We start from the raw sequence: 13,136 nt of genomic DNA, 5'->3' as shown, positions 1-13,136 counted from the left end.
CACTTCTTCAGATGCATCAGCCCGAGTTCTGGGACCCTCCCACCTCACTAGGTCCTAGACCCATGCTCCAGCCCGAGCCCCAATGACTACATAGCAATTAAACAGCTCCTTAGCCCAAGCTGGCTGGCACGGGACAGCCAGGAGTACTTAATTTCAGTGTAGACATACCTCTAGGCCAGTGTTTCCCAAACTTGGGACACTGCTTGTTCAGGGAAAGCCCCTGGCGGGCCCAGCCGGTTTACCTGCCACGTCCACAGTTTTGGCCGATCGCGGCTCCCACTGGCCGCAGTTCACTGTGCCCGGCCAATGGGGGCTGCAGGAAGCAGAGGCCAGTATGTCCCTCAGCCCATGCCACTTCCTGCAGCCCCCATTGGCCGGGCACAGCGAACTGCGGCCAGTGGGAGCCACGATCGGCCAAACCTGTGGACGTGGCAGGTAAACAAACCGGCTGGGCCCGCCAGGGGCTTTCCCTGGACAAGCAGCGTCCCAAGTTTGGGAAACACTGCTCTAGGGCCATTACAGATATTTCAGAAGTTGACAGATTTTAACTTAGCACCCGTTTCCATACTGAGATCTTGCTACCAATATTAGCTGTGATACTTAGGGTTGAAGTGAGCATTGAAGCTCCCAAAGCTACTAAGTTATTGATGTGGATGTAGGGAATACTTTTTACATTAGAACGGAGTCTGTTTCTTATTAAGGATTAGTCTGAAACCTGTCATTTTACAGATAAGTAGCAGCCATGTTAGTCTGTATCCACAAAAAGAAAAGGAGGACTTGTGGCACCTTAGAGACTAACAAATTTATTTGAGCATAAGCTTTCGTGAGCTACAGCTCACTTCATCGGATGCATCGGATGAATTGGAAAAGGTTCAGAAGAGGCAACAAGAATGATTAGGGGTATAGAATGGCTTCCGTATGACGTGAGATTAATAAGACTGGGACTTTTCAGCTTGGAAAAGAGGCGATTAAGGGCGGATATGATAGAGGCCTATAAAATCATGAGTGATATAGAGAAAGTAAATGAGGAAGTGTTATTTATTCCTTCTAATAATTCAAGAGCAAGGGGCCACCAAATGAAATTAATAGGTAGCAGGTTTAAAACAATCACAAGAAAGTATTTTTTCATGCAACATACTGTCAACCTCTGGAACTCCTTTCCAGAGGGTGTTGTGAAGGCCAATACTATAACAGGGTCCAAAAGGGAGTTGGACCTATCCTCCATGAATCAATCTATCAATGGCTATTAGCCAGGATTGGCAGGAATGGTGTCCCTAGCCTCTGTTTGCCAGAAGCTGGGATTGGGTGACAGGGCATGGATCACTTATGTTCTTATGATATACGGGAGGTCAGACCAGAGGATCTAGTGGTCCCTTCTGACCTTAAATGCTGACTCTAGCATTTATATTGTGTGCGATCTGAGATTAAAATGTTAATGAGGAGTACTTGGGGCTCCATCTCTCCACCACAATCAATGGGACATCACACAAAGATTTTAAAAAAGTGGGTGGTGGTTTCTCCAACAAGGGTTAACAATAAATGATATCCCTGCCCATGGGGCATTGACCAATTCACAAATGGTCTTTATTACAGGGAGACTCAGCATAGTCCCAGGTTGTGTAGGAAATATGGAACAAAACTAGTCCTTCACTTCCCAAATCAAATCTTTGTCATCTTCAGAGAAGAAGGAAATACAAAACAAAAACCCAGCCCTTGCTTCAGGGAATCCATTTTATTTCCTAGGGGTTAGTTGGCTGGGCCCTTTTGTCCCTATTTCAGTTAAACCATGGAATAGGAAGATTGCTTCAAGGTTTACCAACCTCAAACATAGTTAGAAGGAGGCTACTCTTCCTTCCTACCTGAGGAGAGTTAGCTCAAGAGTGCTGCTTCCTTGAGTTTCCTTGCTCACAAAATGCCTCATTTGGAGGAATCACATTCCCAATCAGCAGCTCAGATTGTGTCCGGGGCAAAAGGGCTGCGTTAAGTGCTTGCTTTTAATTTTCACCTTTTCTTAGCTCAGCTGGACGTGGCATATGTGCACCCCATCATGTCAACCATGAGAAAGTCCTGCCCAAGGAATATTTATTTAGAATATCATGAGTGAGTGGAAAATTGTTACTGCAGTGTTGGCATGCAGAGGGGAAAGAAAATGTACATCCACAACAAAGATTACAAATTTAACTTAAGATCATCCAGTGCCCCAAACCCACACGTTTTGGTCCTCTCTATGAACTGGTTGGAAGACCAAGAGATCTTTGATCTAACTTAATTCCACAGACAACTTGACAAAAACTTTAACCTCATTGTAAAGTGAAAGCAGAAACATGTTTAAATATCCCAGATAAATCAAATAGTTTCCCCAAAATATAATTTTTGTGCATTTGAGGCACTGAATAGAAGCACACTGTTTAAGTATGGATTCCCCTATGAGAGGTTCCGTTATTTTGTGAAGGAAAAAATAAACCAGTATTAGCTTTCTTAAATTATAAGAAATTATAGCAAGTGGGCTTTCCAGTTACCATGGTTACAAACCCCCAAAGGCCATCCTTTTCTGTTTGAATTTCCTCCTTTTTTCCCCCTCAAGATGAGAAACAGTCCTTAAAAATATCATCTAGACTACATTAAAAGAAGGTGTATAATACATTTCTATTGTTACACAAAAGCTTTTGTTAATGAATGCCACCAGCATATACTCAGAATGACTGCTGATAGGAAATACAGGGGTCTTATTTCTAGATAAGCCAGAGGTATTCTAAAAGTAAAGTGCATGGCATTATGATTTGTCAAAATAAGGAGAACATTTACTTTGTGTGACTAATCTAGGAATAAGAATCCAAGTCAGTGACTTTCTCTGGTGCTCCCTTTTTGGAACCTGGCGCTCACTTTGAGACATTTCTATTCTCTTTAGCTCTTACACCACCCTCAATTATGTAGCATACAAGTGCCTTCCAGTAGTGCATAAAGCAAGGTGACAACTTTTCACATGTGGTTCATTCTCTATGTGTGGTGTGCTCATGTTCTAGAAGTCACATGAGCACTCACAAATCTGAGATATTAAAAAAAATTCATTTAGTACAATTCCCACACAAGAAAACTGCTTTAATTTACAGTTTAGCTTACTCAAGTGTACTGCCTGTCAACATAATCACCTAAAGTTAAATCAACAATATCCACAACCAATTTCACGTGACGTCTTAACTTTCACCCATCATAATATAGGCCTCAAATGTACTCAGACTCCTCAACTCCACAGATCACTCTTTTGTTTCCAGCCACACTGCATACATCTGAAGGATGTTTTCTCCATCTTGTATATAAACCTATCGTCGGCCAGATGACTGCTGCTGTATATGGGTGAAAGTCTACTGAATCAAGGAAGCTGTGAAATTACATACACAGACACATGGACGCGCGTGCACACACTTAACTCCTGATTATCCAAAGAACATGGGGGACACGGATTTTATTTTGATAATGGGGAGTTTGAATAATCGAGAGTGCAGGAGCTGTTTATCAGCAGGGAGGCCTTCCCTGCAGCTGACAGCACATTGTTCTCCTCCTTGCAGCTCTGGCCAGGGGTCTCTGCTCCGCCCTGCTCACCCCCATGACAGCAGTACTGCAGAAGGCTCCCTGTGCTGCCAAAGGGTCGGTGACACCCAGTTCCTACAGAAGCAAGGTACACAAGGGGAGGCTGCGGTCCTGGCAGCGCAGAGCCAAGCCCCCCGGCCAGCACCCGGCTCTGCCCTGCCAGGACCACAGCCTCCCTCCACCTGCTGGGATCGGGTGTCACTGGCCCAGTGGCCATGCAGGGAACCTCTCAGTGCTGCTGTCATGGCCCTGCTTGCTCCCTCCCCCATGACAGCAAAGGAATTGCTATGCTGCTGTGGAAGCCATTCAGCAGCACAGCAGCCTCCCCCATGGCCAGGAGCTTGTCCTCCTCATGGTCCTGGTTGGGGGTGGGGTGGAGGTGGGAGGTCTTTGCTCTTTGCTCTATTAGCCAAACCTCCACATCATCTGAATCCCTTCCTTGTCCACCAGCATGAGATGCTGCTGAGGGCATGTATCTCATGCAGGGGAACAAAGAAGGGATTTATATGATGCGGAGGTTTGGCTAATAGGGTTTCAGAAAAATGGGAGTATACTGTATGGGTGTGTGACTTCAGAAAACAGGGCCCTGATGCAACTGAAAGAATTACACAGCCCAGGTTTATAACATTATTAAACCACATGAAATTGTAAGTAACAAGGATGTTGGCTGTATAATTCCTTCAGTTGTATGAGGCTGCAGTGTTGAAGCCATACACTCTGCTGGTATAAACTGGCATAACTCCATCGGAGTCAGAACTGTTGGGATTCATTGAAGCTACATGGATTTGCCTTTTCAATAAGAGGACCAAAATTTTCTGCCACTATAACTAGGTGCAATTACATTGAAGTCAGTGGAGTCAGGCAGTCTTAGACAATCAGTGAGTTTGAACCAATGCCTGGAAAACGTTGTTTCATTTTACTTAACTAATGTTACTATCTAATTCACTTACCTCAATTTGACTTCCTAACATGATATGCTTGCCACAAAAATGGGGAAATAAAGTTGAAGTAGAACGCAAAAGCTTGGTGACTTGAAATGAATTGACATGGAGGGATAAACATGAAGCTTTCTGCTAGGTTCACAAGAAATATTGGTTTGGTGCATACATAAAGAATGTTTTATGTGTACTACTGACTAAGAATCAATATTTACAATGTCTCCTATCTCCTCCTTTTTAAAACTCACCCGTACCCATTGCTGTCCTCTGTACTCTTAACATCTACTTCCTTTGTTCTCGCCATCAGAATCCTGCATCCAATATTGAGCAATCTACAGTAACTCTGTGACATGAAGAATGCTGCATATTATATTTTTCTAAAAACTAGGACTTACTGCTTTAACTAGTAGTCTCTTCTTCTAACCGAGTCTTTACTTACCAATAGATCATATTCAGCCCCAAGTATCAGACCTCATTGCAAACATACAGATAATTTTTTGAAAAGTTAAAAACCCAGCTATTTAGTTTGCTGTTCAAAGAATACATTCACCATTTATGAAAGGTGTCAGATCATCAGTTCTGAAGTCTCTTGTTATTTACAAAGAAGGCATAGCATGGACACAGCAATGCAAGCTTCACCTCACCACCCAGCTTCAACCCTGTTCAGGAGGAGAAATTCCTATGTGGGGGAGGATGGTTCAGACACTGTTCCTTTTTAATTCTAAGCTCCTCTGCAAAGACTATCAACCAAAGCACTAATCAGTGCCAGTTTTAGTGGTGGGTTTTGTGATTGTGGACACCTGTTCATTGGGAACTGGATTGAGACCACTGAATCAATCCACTTAGGCTCCTGAATAGTCTTCTAGACAACAACATAAAGTTATCACAAGCCTGTGTTTGCTTTGAATTGGTGAAAGAGACAAAACAATCTCTCTCTCTCTCTCATATCTACCCAGGGGCAATCTAGTCAGCCCTCCTATATATAAAGGCCAAATTCAGGGACAGTGTGAGAATGGTATGAATAAATGGATGTTGGTGTACATTCCATTCCAGAGTGTTAAAAATGCGTTGTAATTTATACAAGATCCCTCTAGTGTAGATGCAGCATAGGCCAATTGGATTTTTCTATCAGCATAGTAACACCACCTCTCTTCATGACAGGATAGCTATTCTTCTGTTGGCACAGTTGCATCTGCACTGGGGGTTTTCCCAGCATAGCTCTATCAGCTAAGCAGTGTATTCCATCCCCAACACACACACACAGCGACCGACAAACAAGTCAACAAAACTTAGTAGTATAGACCTGGTCAAAATATGTTCTTCCCCAAAAGGTATTCAACAAACTCTTATTGGTTATTTCCCCTTGATGTCCAGGCTTGTCATCAGGAAAGATACACATTTCATATAAATGGGTGTAAATTAGTGTCTATTTTAGCTCTGAAAAAAAAATGATACCAAATAACAATTACCAATGAAGAAATTTTGGTTATATCTCATAACAGAATGAAGTAATTACAATGTGATTACCCTGGGGTTACATTTTTTTATTATTACCCTTAATTGCCACAAAATATACATTTTTAAAAAGAATTCAGGTACTTTAGCTACATGGTAGCTGCACCTGATTAATCTAAATCATGCAGTTAACCTTCCAGTGATGTCAATTTGGTAGTAATGAGACATATCAAACATAACTATAGTATAATTGCAATGTAATTAAGGTCACTGTATTATAAAGCGTAATAGAGATTTTAAAATGTTCAACATCTGGGGAGCACCTATTAGTAGTTGTATTGTGACCCTTTCATCAAGGAAACAGGAGCCCTCTAAATATGTTTTGTTTTGAGTTTTCCCTTAATTTCCAATTCAAGAATAGTTGCAGGCATTGTTGGCTTATTTTATTTTATTTTGGGGGGTTCTTTTCCCCTCCCATAAGTTTATTGTTTGCAAAGTCTTCATGACTTGATCCATAAAGAAGCTTACTAAATCCAGACACATCAAAATAATAAAAACATTAATACAGCTCCTTGCAATATAAAGTTTCTCAAGAATTTAACAACATTTGAATTTATAAACTATATAAAGGAAAACTACAGGCACCACTAAAAATGTAGTCTCCAGTGGAGTGAAATGCAGCAGCTATTTAGTAATACAAACCAATACTACTCCACAGTTGCAGTTTGCAACAGGAATGCAAAGAGATCATCATGTTCAGTTGCTTCTGCAAAGGAAAAGTTGATCGGAAGCATCTCCTCCATTAGAATTTGTCCAAGATTAATGACTAACATCTTTAATGAACAGAAGTGATCAGGATCTTGGTTCTGTCTCTTCTGAAACAGCACTACTAGCACCACAGTGACTGGAAATCTCCCCCAGTAGGTTTGCCTCACAGCAAAATAGGGAGGCACCAGCTGCCATTTGTTCCTTTGAAAATCTCCCCCGTTAGGTATTTAAGAAGATGTATTTTAGTGACATGAAAAGGGAAAACTGATATTAACAAGTCCTATATAATGAAAGCAATTGAATCTAGATCCTGCAAATGATTGCATGAAGGCACACCCTTATATCAGCACACATTCAGTGAAGTCAATAGGGCCTCACATGGGCACAGAGGTGCTCTGTGGTCAATTTTGACCCTAAATCTGCACACTCCCACGGAAGGAAGCATCAGCCAAGATAGCTCAGGCGCTTCAGTTGGCAGTCCTTGGCTCAATCTTGTTCCTGTCTCACACTGTAAGTGCTACCGGTGTAATTCAGAGCAACAAGAGGGAAATCAGTGGGAGAATCGGCTCAACTTCTTAGATGTCTATACACAAATGCAAGCAGTACGTGGAATAAACAGGAATAAATGGAAACATTAGTATATAATCTAACTTATGACTTAATTGGCATCACAGAGACTTGATAGAATAAGTCTTGTGACCAGAATGTTGGTATAGAGAGATAGAGCTTGTTCAGGAAGAACAGGCAGGGTAAAAAGGGAGGTGGTGTTGTATTATACATAAAGAATATAAACACTTGTTCTGCAGTCCGCAAGGTTGTGGAAGGCAGACCAGTTGAGAGTCTCTGGGTAAAGATAAAAAAGGGAAAGGGATGGGTGATGTCATTGTTGGGGTCAAATCAGGAAGAGGATGTGGACAAGGCATTTATTGAATACATAATAGAAATAACCAAAGCACAAGACTTGTTATTAATGAGGGACTTTAACTACACAGGTCTCTGTTGGAAAAGTGACCAAAAAAAAAAAAATGTTCCAGTAAGTTCTTGGAATGTATTGGGGACAATTTTTTGCTCCAAAGCAGAGGAAGTAACCAGAGCAATGGCCATTTTAGACATGATTCTAACCAACAGGGAGGAATTGATTGTAAATCTGAAGCTGGAACACAGTTTGGATAAAAGAGATCATGAAATCCAAGGAAAGAGTGAGAGCAGCAGAATAAGGACAATGGACTTCAACAAAGCAGGGTTTAACACACTCAGAACCAGTAGGTAAGATTCCATGGGAACAAAATCTAAGGGAAAAAGAAGTTCAGGAGAGCTGGCAATTTCTCAAGGAGACAATATTAAAAGCACAACTGTAAACTATCCTGATACACAGGAAAGATAGGGAAAAAAAAAAAAGATCAATATGGCTCCATCAGCAGCTCTCTAATGACCTGAAACTCAAAAAGGAATTTTAGAAAAAAATGGAAATAGAGAAGCTGCTAAGGAGGAGTACCAAAGAATAGCACAAGCATGTAGGAACAAAATCAGAAAGACTAAGGGTACGTCTTCACTACCCACCAGCTCGGCAGGTAGTGATCTATCTATCGGGGATCAATTTATTGCATCTCGTCTAGACGTGATAAATCAATCCCCGAATCGACGCCTGTACTCCACCTTGGCAGGAGGAGTCAGCAGAGTCGACGGGGGCATCGCCACGGTCGACTTGCCGCCATGAGGACGGCCAGGTAACTCGAACTAAGATACTTTGACTTCAGCTACACAAATAGCATAGCAGAAATTGCGTATCTTAGTTCGAACCCCCCCCCCCCCGCCCAGTGTAGCCCAGGCCTAAGGCACAAAATGAGTTACACATAGCAAGAGGTTCTTTCAGAACATTAGGAGCAAGAGAAAGAAGGAATGTGCAGGTCCTCTACTTTGCAGGGAAATAGCGGCCAAGAAGGCTGAGGTATTAAATTTTGCTTCGGTCTTCATTATAAATGTTAACGGTGACCAGATACTTCACAATTAATAGTAACAAGGGGGAAGGAATGCAACCCAAAACAGGGAAATAACAGGTTAAAGAATATTTAGATAAGTTAGATATATTCAAGTCAGCAAGGCCTGATGAAATTCATTCTAGGACACTTAAACTTGCTAATGGTTCTGAGATTGCTTCAGCTATTATCTTTTGAGAACTCATGGAGATGAGGTCCCAGATGACTGGAAAGGGGCAAACATAGTACCTATCTTTAAAAAGGGGAACAAAGAGAACCCAGGAATTTAGACCAGTCAGCCTAACTTTGATACCTGGAAAGATACTGAACTAATTATTAAATAATCAGTTTTTAAACACCTGGAGGATAAGTATAGCAAGCATGAATTTGTCAAGGGCAAACCCTTCCAGACCAACCTAATTTTCTTCTTTGACAGGGTTACTGGCCTAGTGGAAGGGAGAGGGTGGGGGGGAAGCAGTAGTTAGGATACATCTTACATTTTAGTAATATTTTTGACATAATTCCACATGACATTCTTGTAAACAAATTAGGAAAATGTGGTCTAGATGAAATTACTATAAAGTGGGTGCACAATTGGTTAAAAGACTGTATTCAAAGAGTTGTTATCAATGGTTCTCTGTCAAACGAGGAGGACATATCTAGCAGGGTTCAGTCCTGAGTCCAGTACTATTCAATATTTTCATTAACGAGTTGGATAATGGAGTGACAAGGATGCTTATCAGATTCGCAGATGACACCAAGCTGGGAGGGGTTGCAAGCACTTTGGAAAACAGGATTCGAATTTTAAAAGTCTGACAAATTGAAGAATGGATCACAATCCAACAAGCTGAAATTCATTTAAGATAAGTGCAAAGTACTACACTTAGGAAGGAAAAATATCAAATGCAGAACTACAAAATGGGTAATAATTGGCTAGGTGGGAGTGCTGCTGAAAAGAATCTGAGGTTGCAGTGGATCACAAATTGAACGAGAGTCAACAATGTTATGTAGCTGCAAAAAAGGCTAGTCATTCTGGAGTATATTAACAGGAACACTCTGCTTGGCACTGGTGCGTTCTCCGCTGGAGTTGTATCCAAATCTGGGCACTTCAGGAAAGATGTGGACAAACTGGAATCCAGACAAGAGCAACAAAAATGAGAAGAGGTTTAGAAAACCTGAACTATGAACAAAGGTTTAAAAACCTGAGCATGATTAGTCTTGAGAAAAGACAACTGGAGGAGGACCGGAGAACAGTCTTTAAATATATGAAGGGCTGTTATAATGAGGACAGTGGTCAGTTGTGCTCCATGTCCACTGAAGGTAGGAGAAGTAGTAATGGACTTAATCTGCAGCAAGGGAGAGTTAAGTTAGATGTTAGAAGAAAACTAAAAGTATAAGGAAAGTTAAACTCTGGAATAGGCTTCCAAGGGAGATTGTGGAATCCCATTCAACAGAGGTTTTTTAAAACCAGATTGGACAAACACCTGTCAGGGAGGTCTAAGTTCACTTGGTCCTGGCACAGCTCCGGGGGCTGGACTTGAGACTTTGAGGTCCCTCCAAGCCCTACATTTCTATGATTCTTAAATTCATAATAGTAGGCACACTATGAAAGCCTAAAAATGAGAAATGTGGAACCAGGCTGGCTCTCTCATGCAAGCAGAGCAGGTGGATTCCCTAAGCTGTAAAACATTAGGGCGCAGCAAAATGCTCACTTGCTGTTTGTTTGGGCAGGCAAGTGTGAACATTTGATGGTTCGCATAAGGCAGCAGAATACCTAGAGCTGGCCCTGTGTGACACCCAAAGAGGAAAAGTGAACAAAGTCAACAGTCCAGAATAATACTAAGCAAAAAACAAAAATTAAATGCAGCTACTAATACAATGACCATTATAACAAAATTGTTTTCTTTGTTCTCTGTACAACGTGGAAATAAGCAGATATTTTGGACCAGTTTATTTGTAGGAGAAGTACATGAGTAGTAGGGACTGACAAACATTTGAGAATAATTCTGATAATTGTGAAACTATTGTATTATTTCCTTTTCAATTATTTAAGGTGCTTCATCTAGCTGGAATGGATAGAACTGCTGTACTCCTACCACCAACAAAATCACCACCAACAATAATAGATAGGTTTCAGAGTAACAGCCGTGTTAGTCTGTATTCGTAAAAAGAAAAAAGAAAAAGAGTACTTGTGGCACCTTAGAGACTAACCAGTTTATTTGAGCATGAGCTTTCGTGAGCTACAGCTCACTTCATCGGATGCATAGCATATTGTGGAAACTGCAGAAGGCATTATATACACACAGAGACCATGAAACATCCACCAATGTGATATATGCCATCATGTGCCAGCAGTGCCCCTCTGCCATGTACATTGGTCAAACTGGACAGTCTCTACGTAAAAGAATAAATGGACACAAATCAGATGTTAAGAATTATAACATTCATAAACCAGTCGGAGAACACTTCAATCTCTCTGGTCACGCAATCACAGACATGAGGGTCGCTATCTTAAAGCAAAAAAACTTCAAATCCAGACTCCAGCGAGAAACTGCTGAATTGGAATTCATTTGCAAATTGGATACTATTAATTTGGGCTTGAATAGAGACTGGGAGTGGCTAAGTCATTATGCAAGGTAGCCTATCTCCCCTTGTTTTTTTCCTACAAACCCCCCCCCCCCAAGACGTTCTGGTTAAACTTGGATTATTGCTGTGCACATTGTAAGATGAGCTATTGCCAGCAGGAGAGTGAGTTTGTGTGTGTGGTTTTTGGAGGGGGGTGTGTGTGGGGGTGGTGGTGGTGGTGAGAAAACCTGGATTAGTGCTAGAAATGACCCACCTTGATTATCATGCGCATTATAAAGAGAGGTTTCAAAGAGGGATGGGCTATTACCAGCAGGAGAGTGAGTTTGTATGTGTGTCTGTGGGGGGGGGGGGAAGGGTGAGAAAACCTGGATTTGTGCTGGAAATGGCCCCCCTTGATGATCACTTTAGATAAGCTGTTAGGAGCAGGACAGTGGGGTGGGAGGAAGTTTTGTTTCATGGTCTCTGTGTGTATATGCTGCCTTCTGCAGTTTCCACAATATGCTATGCATCCGATGAAGTGAGCTGTAGCTCACGAAAGCTCATGCTCAAATAAACTGGTTAGTCTCTAAGGTGCCACAAGTACTCCTTTTCTTTTTTCTTTTTAATAATAGATAGATAATTTCCCTTAACTGCTATTAAAACTGCTATTCTATTAAAAGTTATTATACTAGGTGGTTTGGTTTTGAATGTCTACACTTGTCTCACAATACACTTCCAATATCAGTCCTCAGTACCACTGTTTTGCAAAATACCAGAGCAGCAGTTCCAATTGTGTGTTCAAAACTGCAGTTCGTGCAGAACGTGTGAGCCCCAGTAACAAAACTGGCTAGGAGAATTACAGTGCATTTATTCAATTTTTATCTAGAGTGTTTCAGACGAAAGACAATAGAAAAAAAAATCAAGATTTATCGTAAAGTACTTATCTTTTAACAAATCCTTAACTTTCTTACACCAGTGAATATAAATATCTTTTTTTCAAAAGAGCAGAACTAAAAAAAATCTTGAAAGTGTTATAAGCATTAAACAAGATGTTAGCAGAAAATTGATTATATAGAATCAAACTAATGGACCTTGGCATATTGTCTGCTTATGCTCCTTTCTTCATTTTCACTTTATCATTGTTCATTCAGGTTAGAGCTACTGGTACAGATCTTTAAATCTACTGTTGTCAGAGATCCCAGACTCCTAATGCAGTATGAAACGTTCAACAGTCTTTTGTGAACACGTTGATTTCATTTTTCTTGTAGTGGTATCTAATGCCAGACTGCTTTTTTCCTGAGTCTTTTGGTTTAAACAGCAAAATAATTTGCTCTCCTATCCTCATGGAGATGACTATTGTCCTATGACAAGACTGTATTCAATGTTGGCTAATTTTTAAGCCCAGGGTAGCAGGGCTATCCATCTTACCCTCTACCACACACACACCAATCATTTATATGCAGCACACATTGCAGACAGGACTATTAGGACAAGTCTTGCAGAAGTAATCAAGTTCTCAAATTTGAACATTCTTTAAAAAAATTGTAATAATGTTTTGTGACATTCCTAATATCTACCCATGAAATGACCAAGCTTCAGAGCCACAGAAGAGTAATTTGTTGTGGTATTTGTGTGTAATTTAATTCTAAATTCCGGAATATAAAAAACCCTACTAAATAAAGTAAATCATTCCCATGTCCATTAGGCCTCTCTTCTTTACAGCTTTTGAAATCCATACTATGTCTTCCTCAGATATCTTTGATTTTAGAGAGTTTTTTTGGTAACGTAGGTCAATTATAGCTTTTCTGAAGTGCCAAATGAGTGATCTATTGATGTTTAGATGAAA

At 40.9% G+C, this 13,136-nt stretch overlaps 1 protein-coding gene across 2 annotated transcripts in view; it reads right to left on the bottom strand.

The window, feature by feature from the left end:
• NKAIN2 (sodium/potassium transporting ATPase interacting 2) overlaps window positions 1-13,136 on the bottom strand; it is a 764,856-nt gene that overhangs the window by 460,683 nt on the left and 291,037 nt on the right. The gene's annotated exons all lie outside the window — the stretch shown is intronic.

This window comes from Natator depressus, chromosome 3 (assembly GCF_965152275.1).
Source record: "Natator depressus isolate rNatDep1 chromosome 3, rNatDep2.hap1, whole genome shotgun sequence".
In the NCBI taxonomy this organism is placed as follows: Eukaryota; Metazoa; Chordata; order Testudines; family Cheloniidae; genus Natator; species Natator depressus.
The sequence above is the reverse complement of the archived record's forward strand: the minus strand, read 5'-3'. Positions and strand labels throughout refer to the sequence as shown.